This window comes from Rattus norvegicus, chromosome 16 (assembly GCF_036323735.1).
Source record: "Rattus norvegicus strain BN/NHsdMcwi chromosome 16, GRCr8, whole genome shotgun sequence".
In the NCBI taxonomy this organism is placed as follows: Eukaryota; Metazoa; Chordata; class Mammalia; order Rodentia; family Muridae; genus Rattus; species Rattus norvegicus.
In genome coordinates, this window is record NC_086034.1 from 87,220,081 (window position 1) to 87,240,135 (window position 20,055).

Sequence of the window (20,055 nt, forward strand, 5' to 3'; positions counted from 1 at the left end):
TACTTCCTCTACTCCTCCTCATCCTCCTCATCCTCCTCTTCTTCCTCTTCCTCCTCTTTCTCCTCCTCCTTCTCCTCCTTCATTTGCTGTTGTTTTTCTTTGTTTGATTTCTGTTGTTTGGGTTTTTTGTTTGTCTTTTGTTTGAGACAGGGTCTCTCTGTGTAGCTGTGACTGACCTAGAACTTGATCTGTAGACCATGGCTGGCCTCAAACTCAGAGATTTGCCTGCCTCTGCCTCCCAAGTGCTGGGACTAAAGGTGAGTGCCTTTCATCCCTGTCAGCACATGGGATGAAACTCTCTCAGATGCATAAAATGTGGGGGAAAAAAACACCAGTGACTACATTTTAATGTTTGGTCTATGTAGTATTACATTTTTCTTGATATTCTATTTCAGGATCTTGGAATGAAGTTAAGTAGCTCTAAGAGAAGAGTTAGCAGGGTAAGTGAATGCCTTGCTCATTGATTAAAATATAAAGGAATGCGTTAATAAGAAGGTAACACGATTTCTGCTATTTGAAGCATACACAATTTGAAACTGCTTTATAAATAGTTTAATTTCTCACTGACCTTTCCTTGATGTAGAATTTGCATACAAGATATGAGTTCTTCTCACTGCTGTACACACATACTGTAAGTCACCAACCACCCATGATTTTCAGAGACATTTTTAGAACAACGGTTTTTAGTTTTGCAGCTCAAGGGAAAACTCAAATGCAAGCAATTTTTTTACTTGCCAAAATTCAGGTGAGAACAGAGTTTGCAGGTGGACTTTAGGTGCTGCTCAACCTACTACAATGTCCAGGTAAGCAATAACGTGAAGAGCCTATGTATGGCTCAGTCTGTCAATGGTCTCAGGGACGGGATCTCTATCAAGGCTGTACGGATTGGTACAGAGGAGGTGCAGGTTTCCTTTCATTCCTGTGCTGACCGATGGCATCCACTGTCAGATCATGGATAGAGAAACAACTTAAAAATTGCATCAACTGGCTGGTCAAAGTTTAGCTATTTTTTTTCAAGAGTAGGACCTGAACTGATAGTTACTCAAGACCCAAGCCAAACTCATAGGGCATGAGCCAGCTGTTATTTCCTCACATTGCTGCCAAGCAGAGTAGGTGAGTGTTGCCTCAGTCACTACCAAGTATCCCACAGGAATCCACAATAGTTGCATGCATAGGCTGTTAAAGAGGTTGTCACACTTTATATTTAAGAAACTTACGTTTAACCCCTTTGTGTTGTTGTAAAATATGTATTTGGTCTTCATCCAGTTTCCGGGCCCACAGTCTTTAAAAATCTTTGAGCTACCCCACATGAATGTCTAGGAGCATGCTAATGAGCTGACTGTTGCCTGGCCATCACTAGGTTGCTTCAGGATGTCGCCTTGTCATAGGAATGCATAAGACATGATTCGTGGGTTGATCCTTCGGCCAACCCACTATGGAAAAGAAAAATGGCTTGAACATTAGCTTGGTCATCCATGGCGAATGATTTAGTCAATCATGCCTACACAGTGAGGTTTCCATAAAGACTCAGAAGGGTTGTATTAGAGAGAGCTTCAGAGAGCCAAATAAATGAAGGTTTCTAGAGAGTGGGCCACCTATACATCTCCCTCTGTACATCTCTTCCCCTGTTAGCTCAATGCTGCCCAGGGCTCTATGAGCCACCTTAGCAAATCAGTTGAGCTCAAGGAAGGGCTCCAGTCTTGGCAAGCCCACTTTAAAGTTTATGACTCAAAAAGTCACTGGTGTCTAGTGTGGGGACACTTTATGGGTCTGAGCTCACCACCTCCATTTCCAGGGTAGGCAGTGTCAGAACTGAATTTACTGGATGATGTCTCTTGTAGGATGTCATACAGGTGAAGGCAAGGTACAAGATAGAATGAGGCCTGTCATTGGACGACAGGGAAGGATGGGCAGGAGAAGAGTTTTAGAGAGGGGAGGAGACTGGAATGAGGGAAGAGAAGCAGTAGAGAGAACATGGAAGCTGGTGTTAAGATTCCTCTCTGCACATTTACACATTGTTATGAATATTCTTAAGGGATGGATGTGTACAGGGCTTCATGTTTAGGTGGGCAATTATATCTTATCGATTGGATCAGAGGTTATTGTGTTATGTGTTCTTTTATGTGGCAATTTAAGTTTAAGAGAGTATGTGGCAGTCAGAGACACTAAGTTGCCATGGAATTGGGATGTATATTTCTTGCATGGTGGCAGCCTGCCTTGGGAACTGGATGGGTAGAGAGATGGCTGCCAGGCTCAGAGAGAGGCCTTCGGTAGTGTGATATGGGATAGAGTAGAGCAGTTTGAGACACTTTGCTGACTGAGATGAAGATATCTCTCAGATATCTTGGGGCATTGCAGTGCCGGATCTAGTGCAGGGTGAAAGAAAGCCTTTCTGTAACTTTACAGCAACAGTCTCTAGTTGGCACCATTTCTCTGCAGAGCATTTAGGTGCTTGTTGATGAGGAAGAATCTCTGCCCACATCCTAGAGAGCAGCGATCATAGATACCCTCTGTATTAATTACTGAATAAGAGCACAGACAATAATACTTCACCTGCCCACTGCTATATTGCCAAACTCTTCCTTCTTCAATCTTTTCAGAGAAGTAGCCAACTTCTGGCTACCGTGGAGGACCAAAGTCTAAGGAGACTCGGGACCGTTTTACAGAAATATAGCAGTGGTACTCTTTGAGTAATAGTGGTAATAATAATAATATGCCAAGCATTATACGTTGTTTTGATAAACTTCAGTGGGCTGAATCTTGTTCTGTATATATTCTAACCCCTCCCTGGTGTGTGTGTGTGTGTGTGTGTGTGTGTGTGTGTGTGTGTGTGTGTAATTTTAACTTATACTGGGGAACAGCCTTGTGAGGCAAGTATATAGAGCAAAGACTGAGCTGAGTACGGACCTGTAGTCCCCGTCACTTGGGAGACTGAAGCAGGAAGATTACATGGCTGCCTCTACATCCAGCTTCCACAACGTAAGCACCTGCTTCAAAATAAAATAAGAGATGACCACAGATGCATCTCAATGTAGAACTTCTTTTTTTTTTGGTTCTTTTTTTCGGAGCTGGGGACCGAAATGTAGAACTTCTTGTCTAGCACTCAAGACTCTAGGTTCAAGTTCTGAAAAAGAAAAAAAAAAGGTGAGATTGTATCTCTCAGTGGTGAAATGTGGGCTTGTGGTACCCCACTAGCCCTTCCTGTTGATGCTCATGTAGCCTGAGTCTGTGTCCTGACTTTGTCCAGGTCTTGCTCTTGACCAATAGCCTTCTAAGTGTTGCTGGGCTGGATGCCTGTAGATAGAAGGCAATGTATTGCTTCAACCTTCCAGCCACACCTGGAAATGTGTGCTGCCCAGTGAGCTCAGCTGTACCAGTCTCCAGAGAAGTCGAAGCTAGTTGGAAAACTGTTTACTCAATAGATTTAAAGCTTGAATCCGCTGGAGGAGGGGGGTACCACTGCAATCCGACCTCTGTTTGTTTTGAGTTTCACGATGCAATCCAGCAAAGAGATTGAGGATTTCAGCGGCTTCTTTGATCATCCAGTCTTTTCCAGGTTTCTACCTTGGAACAGAACTGCTTCTGGGATAGATGTTGTAAATTGCAAATGGCTTTGTGTCTCTAACATTTCATTTCACTGACTCTGTCTGTCTCCCTCTTGATTTTTCAGATTCCTCTTGCTTTATAAACATTTAACTATTGCTTTATGGGCTTTTTTTTTTTTTTTTTGGTCCAGCTAAGTCTTTGAGAAGGAAATGAAGTTAATCAAACCACTTGTTGCTGCCCGGTCAGCATTTCTACTCTCCAGTCTGTTTGTTGACTCAGTCGTGGTCATTTAGATTTTTCCCACACAGTTTGTTTGACACTCGCAAGTCCAGTCTGCACCAGCTTCTATTGTATTTAGCAAATGCCCTGACTGCACTCAAATCCTGCCCATTGTTCACACTAAAGCAATGGGATTTTCTTTAGTTCACCAACAGCCAAACCCATTGTTACCAGAAAACCCTCTGCAGATGAAAACTGAAAAGAATCATGTGACCCAGAAAAAAGATTAACCTTCGGGAAGCCTTCTGGTTTGCCATTTTTGTCAAGGTGTCCCCAAGAGAGAGCAGAAAATAATAAAGTTAAAACCTATTCCTGGAACGGAGCCCATTTCAAAATAAACTCTATGGACTTTAGGTTTGCAAGAAGGTCCTTCCCAACATGGGAGGCGGATACAGGACTGTGACAAACCCAGACGGATCAAAAGCAACTGAAAACGCAGATTAGTAATTTTTTTTTATTAACTTGAGTATTTCTTATATACATTTCAAGTGTTATTCCCTTTCCCGGTTTCCGGGCAAACATCCCCCTCCCCCCTCCCCTTCCTTATGGGTGTTCCCCTCCCAACCCTCCCCGCATTGCCGCCCTCCCCCAATAGTCTAGTTCACTGGGGGTTCAGTCTTAGCAGGACCCAGGGCTTCCCCTTCCACTGGTGCTCTTACTAGGATATTCATTGCTACCTATGGGGTCAGAGTCCAGGGTCAGTCCATGTATAGTATTTAGGTAGTGGCTTAGTCCCTGGAAGCTCTGGTTGCTTGACATTGTTGTACTTTTGGGGTCTCGAGCCCCTTCAAGCTCTTCCAGTTCTTTCTCTGATTCCTTCAACGGGGGACCTATTCTCAGTTCAGTGGTTTGCTGCTGGCATTCGCCTCTGTATTTGCTGTATTCTGGCTGTGTCTCTCAGGAGCGATCTACATCCGGCTCCTGTCGGTCTGCACTTCTTTGCTTCATCCATCTTGTCTAATTGGGTGGCTGTATATGTATGGGCCAAATGTGGGGCAGGCTCCGAATGGGTGTTCCTTCAGTCTCTGTTTTAATCTTTGCCTCTCCCTTCCCTGCCAAGGGTATTCTTTTTCCTCATTTAAAGAAGGAGTGAAGCATTCACATTTTGATCATCCGTCTTGAGTTTCGTTTGTTCTAGGGATCTAGGGTAATTCAAGCATTTGGGCTAAAAGCCACTTATCAATGAGTGCATACCATGTATATCTTTCTGTGATTGGGTTAGGTCACTCAGGATGATATTTTCCAGTTCCAACCATTTGCCTACGAATTTCATAAACTCGTTGTTTTTGATAGCTGAGTAATATTCCATTGTGTAGATGTACCACATTTTCTGTATCCATTCCTCTGTTGAAGGGCATCTGGGTTCTTTCCATTTTCTGGCTATTATAAATAAGGCTGCGATGAACATAGTGGAGCACGTGTCTCTTTTATATGTTGAGGCATCTTTTGGGTATATGCCCAAGAGAGGTATAGCTGGATCCTCAGGCAGTTCAATGTCCAATTTTCTGAGGAACCTCCAGACTGATTTCCAGAATGGTTTTACCAGTCTGCAATCCCACCAACAATGGAGGAGTGTTCCTCTTTCTCCACATCCTCGCCAGCATCTGCTGTCACCTGAGTGTTTGATCTTAGCCAATCGCACTGGTGTGAGGTGAAATCTCAGGGTTGTTTTGATTTGCATTTCCCTTATGACTAAAGATGTTGAACATTTCTTTAGGTGTTTCTCAGCCATTTGGCATTCCTCAGCTGTGAATTATTTGTTTAGCTCTGAACCCCATTTTTTAATAGGGTTATTTGTTTCCCTGCGGTCTAACTTCTTGAGTTCTTTGTATATTTTGGATATAAGGCCTCTATCTGTTGTAGGATTGGTAAAGATCTTTTCCCAATCTGTTGGTTGCCGTTTTGTCCTAACCACAGTGTCCTTTGCCTTACAGAAGCTTTGCAGTTTTATGAGATCCCATTTGTCGATTCTTGATCTTAGAGCATAAGCCATTGGTGTTTTGTTCAGGAAATTTTTTCCAGTGCCCATGTGTTCCAGATGCTTCCCTAGTTTTTCTTCTATTAGTTTGAGTGTGTCTGGTTTGATGTGGAGGTCCTTGATCCACTTGGACTTAAGCTTTGTACAGGGTGATAAGGATGGATCGATCTGCATTCTTCTACATGTTGCCCTCCAGTTGAACCAGCACCATTTGCTGAAAATGCTATCTTTTTTCCATTGGATGGTTTTGGCTCCTTTGTCAAAAATCAAGTGACCATAGGTGTGTGGGTTCATTTCTGGGTCTTCAATTCTATTCCATTGGTCTATCTGTCTGTCTCTGTACCAATACCATGCAGTTTTTATCACTATTTCTCTGTAATACTGCTTGAGTTCAGGGATAGTGATTCCCCCTGAAGTCCTTTTATTGTTGAGGATAGCTTTAGCTATCCTGGGTTTTTTGTTATTCCAGATGAATTTGCAAATTGTTCTGTCTAACTCTTTGAAGAATTGGATTGGTATTTTGATGGGGATTGCATTGAATCTGTAGATTGCTTTTGGTAAAATGGCCATTTTTACTATATTAATCCTGCCAATCCAGGAGCATGGGAGATCTTTCCATCTTCTGAGGTCTTCTTCAATTTCTTTCCTCAGTGTCTTGAAGTTCTTATTGTACAGATCTTTTACTTGCTTGGTTAAAGTCACACCGAGGTACTTTATATTATTTGGGTCTATTATGAAGGGTGTCGTTTCTCTAATTTCTTTCTCGGCTTGTTTCTCTTTTGTATAGAGGAAGGCAACTGATTTATTTGAGTTAATTTTATACCCAGCCACTTTGCTGAAGTTGTTTATCAGCTTTAGTAGTTCTCTGGTGGAACTTTTGGGATCACTTAAATATACTATCATGTCATCTGCAAATAGTGATATTTTGACTTCTTCTTTTCCGATCTGTATCCCCTTGATCTCCTTTTGTTGTCTGATTGCTCTGGCTAGAACTTCAAGAACTATATTGAATAAGTAGGGAGAGAGTGGGCAGCCTTGTCTAGTCCCTGATTTTAGTGGGATTGCTTCAAGTTTCTCTCCATTTAGTTTAATGTTAGCAACTGGTTTGCTGTATATGGCTTTTACTATGTTTAGGTATGGGCCTTGAATTCCTATTCTTTCCAGGACTTTTATCATGAAGGGGTGTTGAATTTTGTTAAATGTTTTCTCAGCATCTAATGAAATGATCATGTGGTTCTGTTCTTTCAGTTTGTTTATATAATGGATCACGTTGATGGTTTTCCTTATATTAAACCATCCCTGCATGCCTGGGATGAAGCCTACTTGATCATGGTGGATGATTGTTTTGATGTGCTCTTGGATTCGGTTTGCCAGAATTTTATTGAGTATTTTTGCGTCGATATTCATAAGGGAAATTGGTCTGAAGTTCTCTTTCTTTGTTGTGTCTTTGGGTGGTTTAGGTATAAGAGTAATTGTAGCTTCGTAGAAGGAATTCGGTAGTGCTCCATCTGTTTCAATTTTGTGGAATAGTTTGGATAATATTGGTATGAGGTCTTCTATGAAGGTTTGATAGAATTCTGCACTAAACCCGTCTGGACCTGGGCTCTTTTTGGTTGGGAGACCTTTAATGACTGCTTCTATTTCCTTAGGAGTTATGGGGTTGTTTAACTGGTTTATCTGTTCCTGATTTAACTTCGATACCTGGTATCTGTCTAGGAAATTGTCCATTTCCTGTAGATTTTCAAGTTTTGTTGAATATAGGTTTTTATAGTAAGATCTGATGATTTTTTGAATTTCCTCTGAATCTGTTGTTATGTCTCCCTTTTCATTTCTGATTTTGTTAATTTGGACGCACTCTCTGTGTCCTCTCGTTAGTCTGGCTAAGGGTTTATCTATCTTGTTGATTTTCTCAAAGAACCAACTTTTGGTTCTGTTGATTCTTTCTATGGTCCTTTTTGTTTCTACTTGGTTGATTTCAGCTCTCAGTTTGATTATTTCCTGCCTTCTACTCCTCCTGGGTGTATTTGCTTCTTTTTGTTCTAGAGCTTTTAGGTGTGCTGTCAAGCTGCTGACATATGCTCTTTCCTGTTTCTTTCTGCAGGCACTCAGCACTATGAGTTTTCCTCTTAGCACAGCTTTCATTGTGTCCCATAAGTTTGGGTATGTTGTATCTTCATTTTCATTAAATTCTAAAAGGTTTTTAATTTCTTTCTTTATTTCTCCCTTGACCAGGTTATCATTGAGTAGAGCATTGTTCAATTTCCACGTATATGTGGGTATTCTTCCCTTATTGTTATTGAAGACCAGTTTTAGGCCGTGGTGGTCCGATAGCACGCATGGGATTATTTCTATCTTTCTGTTCCTGTTGAGGCCCGTTTTTTGACCAATTATATGGTCAATTTTGGAGAAAGTACCATGAGGAGCTGAGAAGAAGGTATATCCTTTTGCTTTAGGATAGAATGTTCTATAAATATCCGTTAAGTCTATTTGGCTCATGACTTCTCTTAGTCTGTCGACATCACTGTTTAATTTCTGTTTCCATGATCTGTCCATTGATGAGAGTGGGGTGTTGAAATCTCCCACTATTATTGTGGGAGGTGCAATGTGTGTTTTGAGCTTTAGTAAGGTTTCTTTTACGTATGTAGGTGCCCTTGTATTTGGGGCATAGATATTTAGGATTGAGAGTTCATCTTGATGGATTTTTCCTTTGATGAATATGAAGTGTCCTTCCTTATCTTTTTTGATGACTTTTAATTGAAAATTGATTTTATTTGATATTAGAATGGCTACTCCAGCTTGCTTCTTCTGACCATTTGCTTGGAAAGTTGTTTTCCAGCCTTTCACTCTGAGGTAGTGTCTGTCTTTGTCTCTGAGGTGTGTTTCCTGTAGGCAGCAGAATGCAGGGTCCTCGTTGCGTATCCAGTTTGTTAATCTATGTCTTTTTATTGGGGAGTTGAGGCCATTGATATTGAGAGATATTAAGAAATAGTGATTATTGCTTCCCCTTATATTCATATTTGGATGTGAGGTTATGTTTGTGTGCTTTCATTCTCTTTGTTTTGTTGCCAAGACGATTAGTTTCTTGCTTCTTCTAGGGTATAGCTTGCCTCCTTATGTTGGGCTTTACCATTTATTATCCTTTGTAGTGCTGGATTTGTAGAAAGATATTGTGTAAATTTGGTTTTGTCATGGAATATCTTGGTTTCTCCATCAATGTTAATTGAGAGTTTTGCTGGATACAGTAACCTGGGCTGGCATTTGTGTTCTCTTAGGCTCTGTATGACATCAGTCCAGGATCTTCTGGCCTTCATAGTTTCTGGCGAGAAGTCTGGTGTGATTCTGATAGGTCTCCCTTTATATGTTATTTGACCTTTTTCCCTTACTGCTTTTAATATTCTTTCTTTATTTTGTGCGTTTGGTGTTTTGACAATTATGTGACGGGAGGTGCTTCTTTTCTGGTCCAATCTATTTGGAGTTCTGTAGGCTTCTTGTATGTCTATGGGTATCTCTTTTTTTTAGGTTAGGGAAGTTTTCTTCTATGATTTTGTTGAAGATATTTACTGGTCCTTTGAGCTGGGAGTCTTCACTCTCTTCTATACCTATTATCCTTAGGTTTGATCTTCTCATTGAGTCCTGGATTTCCTGTATGTTTTGGACCAGTAGCTTTTTCCGCTTTACATTATCTTTGACAGTTGAGTCAATGATTTCTATGGAATCTTCTGCTCCTGAGATTCTCTCTTCCATCTCTTGTATTCTGTTGGTGAAGCTTGTATCTACAGCTCCTTGTCTCTTCTTTTGGTTTTCTATATCCAGGGTTGTTTCCATGTGTTCTTTCTTGATTGCTTCTATTTCCATTTTTAATTTCTTCAACTGTTTGATTGTGTTTTCCTGGAATTCTTTCAGGGATTTTTGTGTCTCCTCTCTATGGGCTTCTACTTGTTTATTTATGTTTTCCTGGAATTCTTTCAGGGATTTTTGTGTCTCCTCTCTATGGGCTTCTACTTGTTTATTTATGTTTTCCTGGAATTCTTTCAGGGATTTTTGCGATTCTTTCAGGCATTTTTGCGATTCCTCTCTGTAGGCTTCTACTTGTTCTCTAAGGGAGTTCTTCACGTCTTTCTTGAAGTCCTCCAGCATCATGATCAAAAATCATTTTGAAACTAGATCTTGCTTTTCTGGTGTGTTTGGATATTCCATGTTTGTTTTGATGGGAGAATTGGGCTCCGATGGTGCCATGTAGTCTTGGTTTCTGTTGCTTGGGTTCCTGCGCTTGCCTCTCGCCATCAGATTATCTCTAGTGTTACTTTGTTCTGCTATTTCTGACAGTGGCTAGACTGTCCTATAAGCCTGTGTGTCAGGAGTGCTGTAGACCTGTTTTTCTCTCTTTCAGTCAGTTATGGGGACAGAGTGTTCTGCTTTCGGGCGTGTAGTTTTTCCTCTCTACAGGTCTTCAGCTGTTCCTGTGGGCCTGTGTCTTGAGTTCACCAGGCAGCTTTCTTGCAGCAGAAAAGTTGGTCTTACCTGTGGTCCCGGGGCTCAAGTTCACTCGTGGGGTGCTGCCCACGGGCTCTCTGCAGCGGCAGCAACCAGGAAGACCTGTGCCGCCCCTTCCGGGAGCTTCAGTGCACCAGGGTTCCAGATGGTCTTTGGCTTTTTCCTCTGGCGTCCGAGATGTGTGTGCAGAGAGCAGTCTCTTCTGGTTTCCCAGGCTTGTCTGCCTTTCTGAAGGTTCAGCTCTCCCTCCCACGGGATTTGGGTGCAGAGAACTGTTTATCCGGTCTGTTTCCTTCAGGTTCTGGTGGTGTCTCAGGCAGGGGTCCTGCCGCTCCTGGGCCCTCCCCCACGGGAGCCCAGAGGCCTTATACAGTTTCCTCTTGGGCCAGGGATGTGGGCAGGGGTGAGCAGTGTTGGTGGTCTCTTCCGCTCTGCAGCCTCAGGAGTGCCCACCTGACCAGGCGGTTGGGTCTCTCTCTCACAGGGTCTGGGGGCAGAGAGCTGCTGCGGGCCGGGATCCGCGGGTATGGGACTTCCGGTAAACACAGAACGTGCCCGGTCCTAGAGGAATTCTGCTTCCCTGTGTCCCAAGCTCACCAGGCAGCTTTCTTGCAGCAGAAAAGTTGGTCTTACCTGTGGTCCCGGGGCTCAAGTTCGCTCGTGGGGTGCTGCCCACGGGCTCTCTGCAGCGGCAGCCCAGATTAGTAATTTTTAAACGCCTCACTTTCAACTGAACTATTGCTCAGTGGTACACACCAATCAGCTAGCTAGCTGTGACACGAATCCTCAGAGATCCATCATTACCCGGGATGCCTGTCATTTCCACTTTGCCGGAAACCGTACCCTGTGCATCCCAGATCATCTCTCACTTGCTGCTTCTGTCTGAGGAGACAGACTTAAATTGCCCAGCTTAAAAAAAAAAATCTGGGGTAGGGAACAAATGCAGTTTGTTTTGTGTTTTTTAAAAAGCACAGCAAAGGCGAATGGCATTTGTGTACCGGAAGAAACTCTAAGGTCTGGTGCTTCGAACTGAAATTTAAGCAAAAGAGTAAAACTTTTGCCATTAAAAAAAGATTAGATGCATTAAATCAGCTATACCCTAGCACCAGTCACTTGGATATCAAGCCAGTCCCATGCCACAGCATCCGTGTTCACCACTCTGACCAAGTACCAAAGGGCTTTCCTGAAGTGAATGCAAGCTTGTATCCTTTGGGTCCACAGGATCTCATTTCCCTCTACTTCATGAACTGGGGTGGGGGTGGGGTGGGGGTGGGGCAGCACTCCCAGTCTTCATTTCAAATCGCTTCCAGTAGCCCATATATTGCAAATTGGTTTACTTGTATATTAGTCATTCAACAGGAAATAATAAATTATCCTAAAACTTAAGTAATATAAATCAATAACAATTACGTATGATTTCACAATGGTATTTGTTGGCAATCAGGCACATCCACGGACAGCTAAAGGTGATTCCACGATATTGAGGCGTCTTTACAGCCAGCTTTTGAGGGACCCAGTGATAAGACATGTGATCTCTGTCATCTCTAACTGTGCCAAGAGGCAACAGTGTTGCTCCTGTTGTATGTCCCTTTGTGTGTGAGCCACAGCCCCAGTCGTGTGTCTCTTGGAGCATGCACGAAGGCCCCATAAACGTCACGTTCTTCCTGCTCCCGATCTTCTTTCTTCCCTCTCCAAGAGGTTGCCTCAATATTCCCGCCCAATAAACCTCCCACATGAGACCTGCCACATGGTGTGTTTTTGTCTGGACCTACTGCCTAGTTATAGCACAGTCAGCTTGCAAAAAAGCCCACAAAGATATCCACCTCTTGGTGCACACATCCCCACATAGTGCACACATAGACTGAATGGGTCCGGCTTGTGTAATAAATAGGATGTAGTAAAAAAAAAAACATGAATGTGGTAGCTGGTCTTGATTGTGAGCTTCGCTGGTTTTGGAGTGACCTATGAAAGACAGTTTTGTTATCTGTGAGGGCCTTTCCAGAGAGATCTAACTGAAGAGTAAAGACTCCCCCTAATGCAGGGGAACACCGTTCCTAGAGCTGGTGTAGCAGGCTAAAGTAAAAGGAGAAAACAAGTAAGGCACTTGTACTCATCTCTCCGTGTTGCTGCAGCTTCCTGACCAGAGACACAATATGATCACCTGCATGGCAGCTGCTGACAGCTCAGCTAAAGCCACTCCACCTGCATGTGTTCCCTGAGGAGGTGGCCTTTTTCTTCTCAAAGCGTGATCCGAAGAGAAACAGTCATGAGAAATGCAACCAAGACACAAGCTGTCATAGAAAACACTGGCTAGGGGGCGGGGTAAAAAAAAAAAAAAGAAAGAAAAGAAAGTGCTCAGATGACTATGTCCCCAAACACCTTAACTGCAACCTCAGGAGAAATCCCAAGGCAGTGGTGCCTACATAGCCCACCCAGGAACCTTCACCAAACTGAAGCTGAAAAACGTGTTTGCTTCTCTAGTTTACTACATTTGAGATAACTTGTTGCACAGCAATGGGTGTTTGGTTGGGCTGCGTATCTGGTTTCCGTCTGTAGTTCCTTTTGCTACTTCTTGCAAAAGTGTCATCAGAAGTTTAGCCAAGATGGCAGTCGCTGAAAAGCCTGCCTGATGCCACGTCGCTCACTTGGGCAGCTGGCAATGTCTGCAGGTGCTCTCCATTCTTTTCCTTGCTTGTAGCTGGGAAAAAAAGGAGTCCAGGCGGAACTATGCCTTTTATGACTATGGCAGCTAATTTCCAGGGCCATCCAGAGTTCAGAAGATCACCTCACAAACATGGGAGGGCTCAGGCCAATTGAACAAGGCACAGATGGAGGAGGGCGGGGGAATTCGAGTTCCCTATTTAAGTGGAACATTCACTTCTCTTGCTTTGGGACATCAGTACCTCTGGCTCTCAGAATTTTGGAACTAGACTGAATAGATAGGTATATAACAGAATATAGATCTGTAGATAGGTAGGTAGATAGATAATAGATAGATGGATAGATGGTTGATATTTCACCTTTATCTCACAGAAGTGTGTCAAAGAATATTTGGATATGTTTGAAACCACCAAAGCATGTACTCTGAGCATAAATTATTAGCCTTTTACACACTGGCAAAATAAACATTGTCCATTGCAAAATATTTCCTGCTGAAACTACTTATTAATTATTAGTTGCATTCAAGGACCCTAAGACCTAATTTAAGTCCTACTGAAAATGAAATGTCTTAAATATGGTTCTTTGCTTGCGGACCATTTTGCATGAAGATCCATAAATTAAGCAGTTTCCCCATACACTCTATATATAGTAGTCAAGTGTTTGAAGGCACTGTAAACATCCTCAAAATGGGAACATGGGAGACACCCAGAATCACTTGGGTATAGTGATCATCAAATCCAACAGAGCACACGTTGCTCTCCCTTGATTAGGAGTTAAGGTCTGGTACAGTCCTCTCAGCTCTTGTCTATCCTTTGCATGTTTGGTATTCCCTGTGAACTGCTACTTCTTTTCCATGAAATGTATCTTGCATTTTCAGTTTCCTAGTCTCAGTCTCCCTACTGAGCATAAGTGTTAGGTTCCAAAGGCTTCTTTCTCCCTGTCGAATTCCTCACCATTTCTTTTTGAAAACTTTCTGTATCTCACATGGTTCCTGTCGACATTAACTCCATTAGGAAAAGCAAAGAAGCTGTACCACAGATGCCTGGAGATTGTCATCCTTTTCAACTGTCCTCTCAGATACACACTAGCTATCTCTGAAGTTTGAACAGAGGACTTCAGAGCCACAACTTTGACTGTACCTTCTTTCCACATTTCACAGATAAAACCACTTTTAGCTTTGGCATCTATCACAGTTTATCTTGATTCATCTATTTGATTGCTTTATGAAATACCTAGGATATTTATGAAATGCATGTGTGGGCGTGTTAACATGGGTATTTCCAGAGAATTATCATGTAGGGGAAGTTCCACACAATCTCACACACTAGGAGCAGATGAAACAGAAGGGAAAGGGGAACAAGGGCAGACAGTTTCTCTGCTTCCAAGCAACTATGAGGTGAACTGCTCTATTCTCAGCACCCTCTGCCATAATGGACCTCAACCTTTGAAATTGTGAAACAAATAAACTTCTCTTCTTTAAGTTGTTTGTGTCAAGTACTTTGTCATAGCAACAAGAACAGTAATCCTATACTATATCCTCTGGTAGTCCTGTGATTTACAAAACTAAAAGTACCCATCTACCCTTATGTTCCAATTTTTTTTTCTTTCAGTTCATTTGTATTAATTTTGCTATAAGCAGTGGGTAGCAGTGCTGCACTCCCTCAGCAGCATGGAAGTCTCAGCTCCATCTTTTAGCTCATACTGTGTACTTCATACTTTCACGAATACTGGAAACAGCTTACTGGGATAGGTGCCTTCTTCCCCAAGAGTCCCCAGGGTTGCTTGTTCACCTGGCTGGGGGCCAGGAATGCTCACTGAGAAAGAAGAGGAAATGGCTTGTGTGTAGCTCAAGAAACAGAATTATTTACATGGCTAAAGAAAAGGGAGAAGTAGGTCTGGATACTGAAGTCAACACCATTCTTTAAACTCTTTGTGTAATGCTAACTATTTGAAGTATTGTGCGTTTCAATTTTCAAAGAAGTCCCACACAGGTTCTTACGTTAATGTGCAGTGTTTCTTTTGAGATGGTTCGTGATGGGCTGTTTGTGTGTCAGGGCCAGAAAGAAAGACCGTGAAGCTAATGGATACTTTAGGAAGTATTCAGCTTGTATGAATATCAGAAAACACTTTAAACCAAAGCATAGGTATACCTATCTAACACATAATTACAACACTGCCATTTCAGTGCAATGCACTTAAGGGGGTGTTCAAGGGATCTGAAACACCATGGAGGAGGGGGGCAGCAGAACCTGGGTCTCAATGTTTCACGACCAGGCAAATGTACAGTGTTACAAAAGCATGAAGTGAGGACTGTCTGGTGACTCTCAAAATCTCCATCTCAGATGACATATCAAATCTTTTAATGAAAGAAGAGATGATCTAGGAAAAGAGAAAACTGAGCAAATATATCAGAGTACTGTGAGCAGAAGGCCACAGTAGGAGGTCCAGGATCTGTGGACTGCTGATGTATGCAAGAGGAGACTGCAGCAGATTTCTGAGGAGAATAGTGTATGCAGGTCTGTATTTCCTGAACTATATTATTGCTCTCTTTCCTTCTTCTCCATTATAGTACTGTATATGTACCTCTGTAGACTTCTTATCGAATCTACATCGTGCAAGCTCACAGTGAAAATAAAGCACAGGACAGTATTAAAATAGCTTGTTAAGAAATGAGAAAAATATTTAGAACTGCTTATCAGTGTGAGAAATCTCTCCACTTAATCATAATAACAGTTTAAAACAATGAAGTATCATAGCTCATTTTCTTAAGTGTGTGTACACACACACATTTACACACATACACACACACCTACCATGTAAAGAGGATAAGAACCATGTCTTTAGATCCAATACAATGGTGGATTATTTTTGTAAAAAAAAAAAAAAAAAAGAATCTCCCATAAACTTGAACCTTCCAGTTTGCTTCACTTGTGATATTTAAAAAGTATATGCATTAGTAAATTTAAAAAGTACATCAATAATCCTGAAATGTTGTTCTTCTTTTCCTCCCTGCATCATTTCCCTTCATAACCTGGACCCAGGTGGGAGCAGGTGCTCCATGCCTCCTCTACAGCACAGCATCACGTACAGAAGGTGCTCCATGCCTCCTCTACAGCACGGCATCACGTACAGAAGGTCCTCTATGCCTCCTCTACAGCACGGCATCACGTAGAGTAGGTCCTCCATGCCTCCTCTACAGCACGGCATCACGTGCAGCAGGTGCTCCATGCCTCCTCTACAGCATGGCATCACGTACAGTAGGTCCTCTATGCCTCCTCTACAGCACGGCATCACGTACAGTAGGTCCTCCATGCCTCCTCTACAGCACGGCATCACATGCAGCAGGTGCTCCATGCCTCCTCTACAGCATGGCATCATGTACAGTAGGTCCTCTATGCTTCCTCTACAGCACGGCATCACGTACAGTAGGTCCTCCATGCCTCCTCTACAGCATGACATCACGTGCAGCAGGTGCTCCATGCCTCCTCTACAGCATGACATCATGTCTAGCAGGTGCTCCATGCCTCCTCTACAGCATGACATCCATGTGCAGCAGGTGCTCCATGCCTCCTCTACAGCATGACATCCATGTGCAGTAGGTGCTCCATGCCTCCTCTACAGCATGACATCCATGTGCAACAGGTGCTCCATGCCTCCTCTACAGCATGGCATCACGTGCAGCAGGTGCTCCATGCCTCCTCTACAGCATGACATCACGTGCAGCAGGTGCTCCATGCCTCCTCTACAGCATGACATCATGTCTAGCAGGTGCTCCATGCCTCCTCTACAGCATGACATCCATGTGCAGCAGGTGCTCCATGCCTACTCTACAGCATGACATCCATGTGCAGCAGGTGCTCCATGCCTCCTCTACAGCACGACATCACGTGCAGCAGGTGCTCCACGCCTCCTCTACAGCACGGCATCATGTCCAGCAGGTGCTCCATGCCTCCTCTACAGCATGACATCCATGTGTAGCAGGTATACAGCAGGAGTCTGAGATCATCTTAATAACAAGCAGCCACACTTTCTGGAGTATACAATAGCAGTTTAGCTCAGAAAATGTAACAAACAACTTTCCTTCTTAAATGTTGCTTTTAAAAATCATCCTTCAGAAGAGCATAAATTAACAATAAATAGAATTACTAAAAGAAGAAACGTCTAAACAATGTGACTTAAATCAATTAAAACATGATGTAGAAAAACTTCAGAATAAACTCATTTTTCAAGCAGTGTTCCTGAGCTGTGTTGCTGAATGATTAATGGCCAATATGTGGGAAGGTCATATAGGTCTACCTGGAGCGAAATGATGACAGAGTTAAAGCAGTAGGATGGATGAGATCAGCAGTTCAGGAAGCAGGTTCCAGATCCAGGAAAGAAAAATCAACACACACACACACACACACACACACACACACACACACACACTCACACAAACACTCACAAGCACATACACACACTCACTCACATGCACATGTGCACAAACACACGTACCATACTCACATGGAAACATGCACACACACACACTAATAAGCACAAGTGCACACACACTCACATGCACATGTGTACACACACATGCATACATGTACATAATACGTGCACACACATGTACATAATACGTGCACACATATTCATTCACACAGACACAAGTGCACACACATACACACACAGAGTAGTTTTCTTTCAAAAGAATGTGTCCAAATAGCCTATGCTACTTAGAAATAACATGTGAAATGGGTCATCTATTTTTTAATCACTATTTTTATTTTTTGTTTCTATTTTTAAATATTCCTTGTATATGTACACTATATCTTTTCACTCAATATGTAATATATATTGAGCATGTCCTCCTCAATATTTAGTGTTTTAAATCACAGGGGAGAGGTCAAAATGCAGAGTGGAAATCCTAAAAATAAAAATGTAGAAATAAAAGAAAGCTTAATAATAAATTACTCATATTTTATACTATTACTAATATTAATTTAAATTTAATTTAAAATTACACGAAAGTCATTCTCACAGTGTGGCAATTGGAAGGAGAAAAGGCAAGATGTGCGGGGAAGGGCGAACAGGAGATGATCGACGTAATATCAGCAAATATCTGCTTTGACCTGGGCTGAGGTTTCGGGTAGATAAGGATACTGCTGATGCTATTCTGGGATGAGTGGTATTGGAGATGATAGCCCCAAGCAGTGTGGCATCAGCCGTAGAAAGCATTCCTCAAGTCAGATTGCAGGATGGGAGATGTGGCAGCTCTGAGTGAACTGTGAAGCTAATGCATGAATTCAGACCTCGGAAAGTGTCGGTGAAATGACGAGCTGCGGAAAGCTCTGACCAGGGCAAAGCGCACTGCCAAAGTCCACACAAGTATCGAACACACTCCAACTACAAATACGCAATGACGGAGCATCCACACCAGTACCGAAGACACTCTAACTGCAATGGCCGGGCATCAGGAGGGGCTGCTTTCTCGTACAGGTGACCACCCTTAAGAAGTGTTGTAGCCAGAATTGGATGGAAATACCTTAGCTGTGGTTCCTCTAAACTTCCTATCCATCTCCAAAGATCTGGGCGGGGTGTGCCCTCCTGCAGCACAAAGGGAGCAGGTTCCCTAAACAAAAAGAAGTCTGAATACTTTAAACTAGTTTATAAGAGTCTTACTCGTCTGTTTCCTGAAAATACCTCCGGATGGATTTCTGAAGACCGAAGTTGTCACGGCATGAAACTTTACTGGTTTAAATTTTGCCTTTGTCGCGGAACATCTCTGCCTCGGTGGCACTTCTAGGATATCTCTTCATTTGTAAGATGGGGATTATAAGTGTTTATCTTATAGATGGTTTCTGAGAATTCCGTATGCTAGTGTATATAATAAAGTGCTCTGAGTGGGGGAAACATCTAGACATAACACAGGGCGATTTTACTGGTCACTTCTCAGACATAGCATTTCTTAGTGTTGGGGGTGCCAACTGACACAGGGGACCTTCTGCTGGAATTCAGAGAACAGACACCTTGAATTTCTGTATTCAACTTTACATAAAATTTCCAACAAGAAAGAATAAATATTAAATTCCAACTTAAATTCAGTATACTGTTACATTTTAGGAGAAATTATATAGATATCTGAGACTTACTTAATAGACCTTACAAACATACAACAGAAAACTGGATGTAGATGATAGCAAACGCTGAGTTAGGTGCTGATGAGAGAATTTAGGTCATTATGTTCAAATCTACCTGGAAACCCTTCATCATTACTGTTTCTGGAAGATTCTACTAAAACACTATTAGCTAGGGTTCTCTAGAGAAACAGAACTCATACCATGAACACACATCACACACATAGCATTTATTAGAGTGGCTCTCAGGTTACTGTATGACTATTCCAACAGTGGCTGTCTCTCTTCCAATGGAAAGTCCTAGAATCCCATAGCTGTTCAGTCCACAAGGCTGGATGTGTCAGGTGGTCTTCTGAAGAAGTAGGTTCCAATGCCAGTGAGCGATGAACTTATCAGGGAAAGTGAAGGAAGCAAGCAAGGAGTAAGCCTCTCTCTCTTCCATATCCTTGTAAAGGACAGGATTCAAGGTGAATCTTCCCATTCAAATGATTCGATGAAGGAAAATCCCTCACGGGTGTACCCAGCCACTTGTGCTTTCATCGATTCCTGGTGTGGTCAGGTTGACAACAAGAACAGTAATCATGGGGCTGGAGAGATGGCTCAGTGGGTAGGAACACTGGCTGTTCTTCCAAAGGACTCGGGTTCAACTCCCAGCACTCGCATGGCTGTCTAGCAACTGCAGTTCCAGGCAATCTGACACCGTCGTACACAGTGTACAAGCAAGCAGAACACTAGCGTGCATTAAATATTTTTTAAAAAATTAAAAAGAAGAACACTCGGTCATAAATGCAGTGTACAGAGAGAATACAAAAAACATGGTATTTGTGATGTTTTACCTCTTTGGGGACAGGATGGACATAATGGAGGAGAGGTATGTTCTGTCTGGATCATTCTATCAGAGTTCTCAGCCCACCATGGCAGGGGAGACTGGATGACCCCATCTGTTGCTGTCTGAATGTGTTTCCTCATGATGGGTGGACT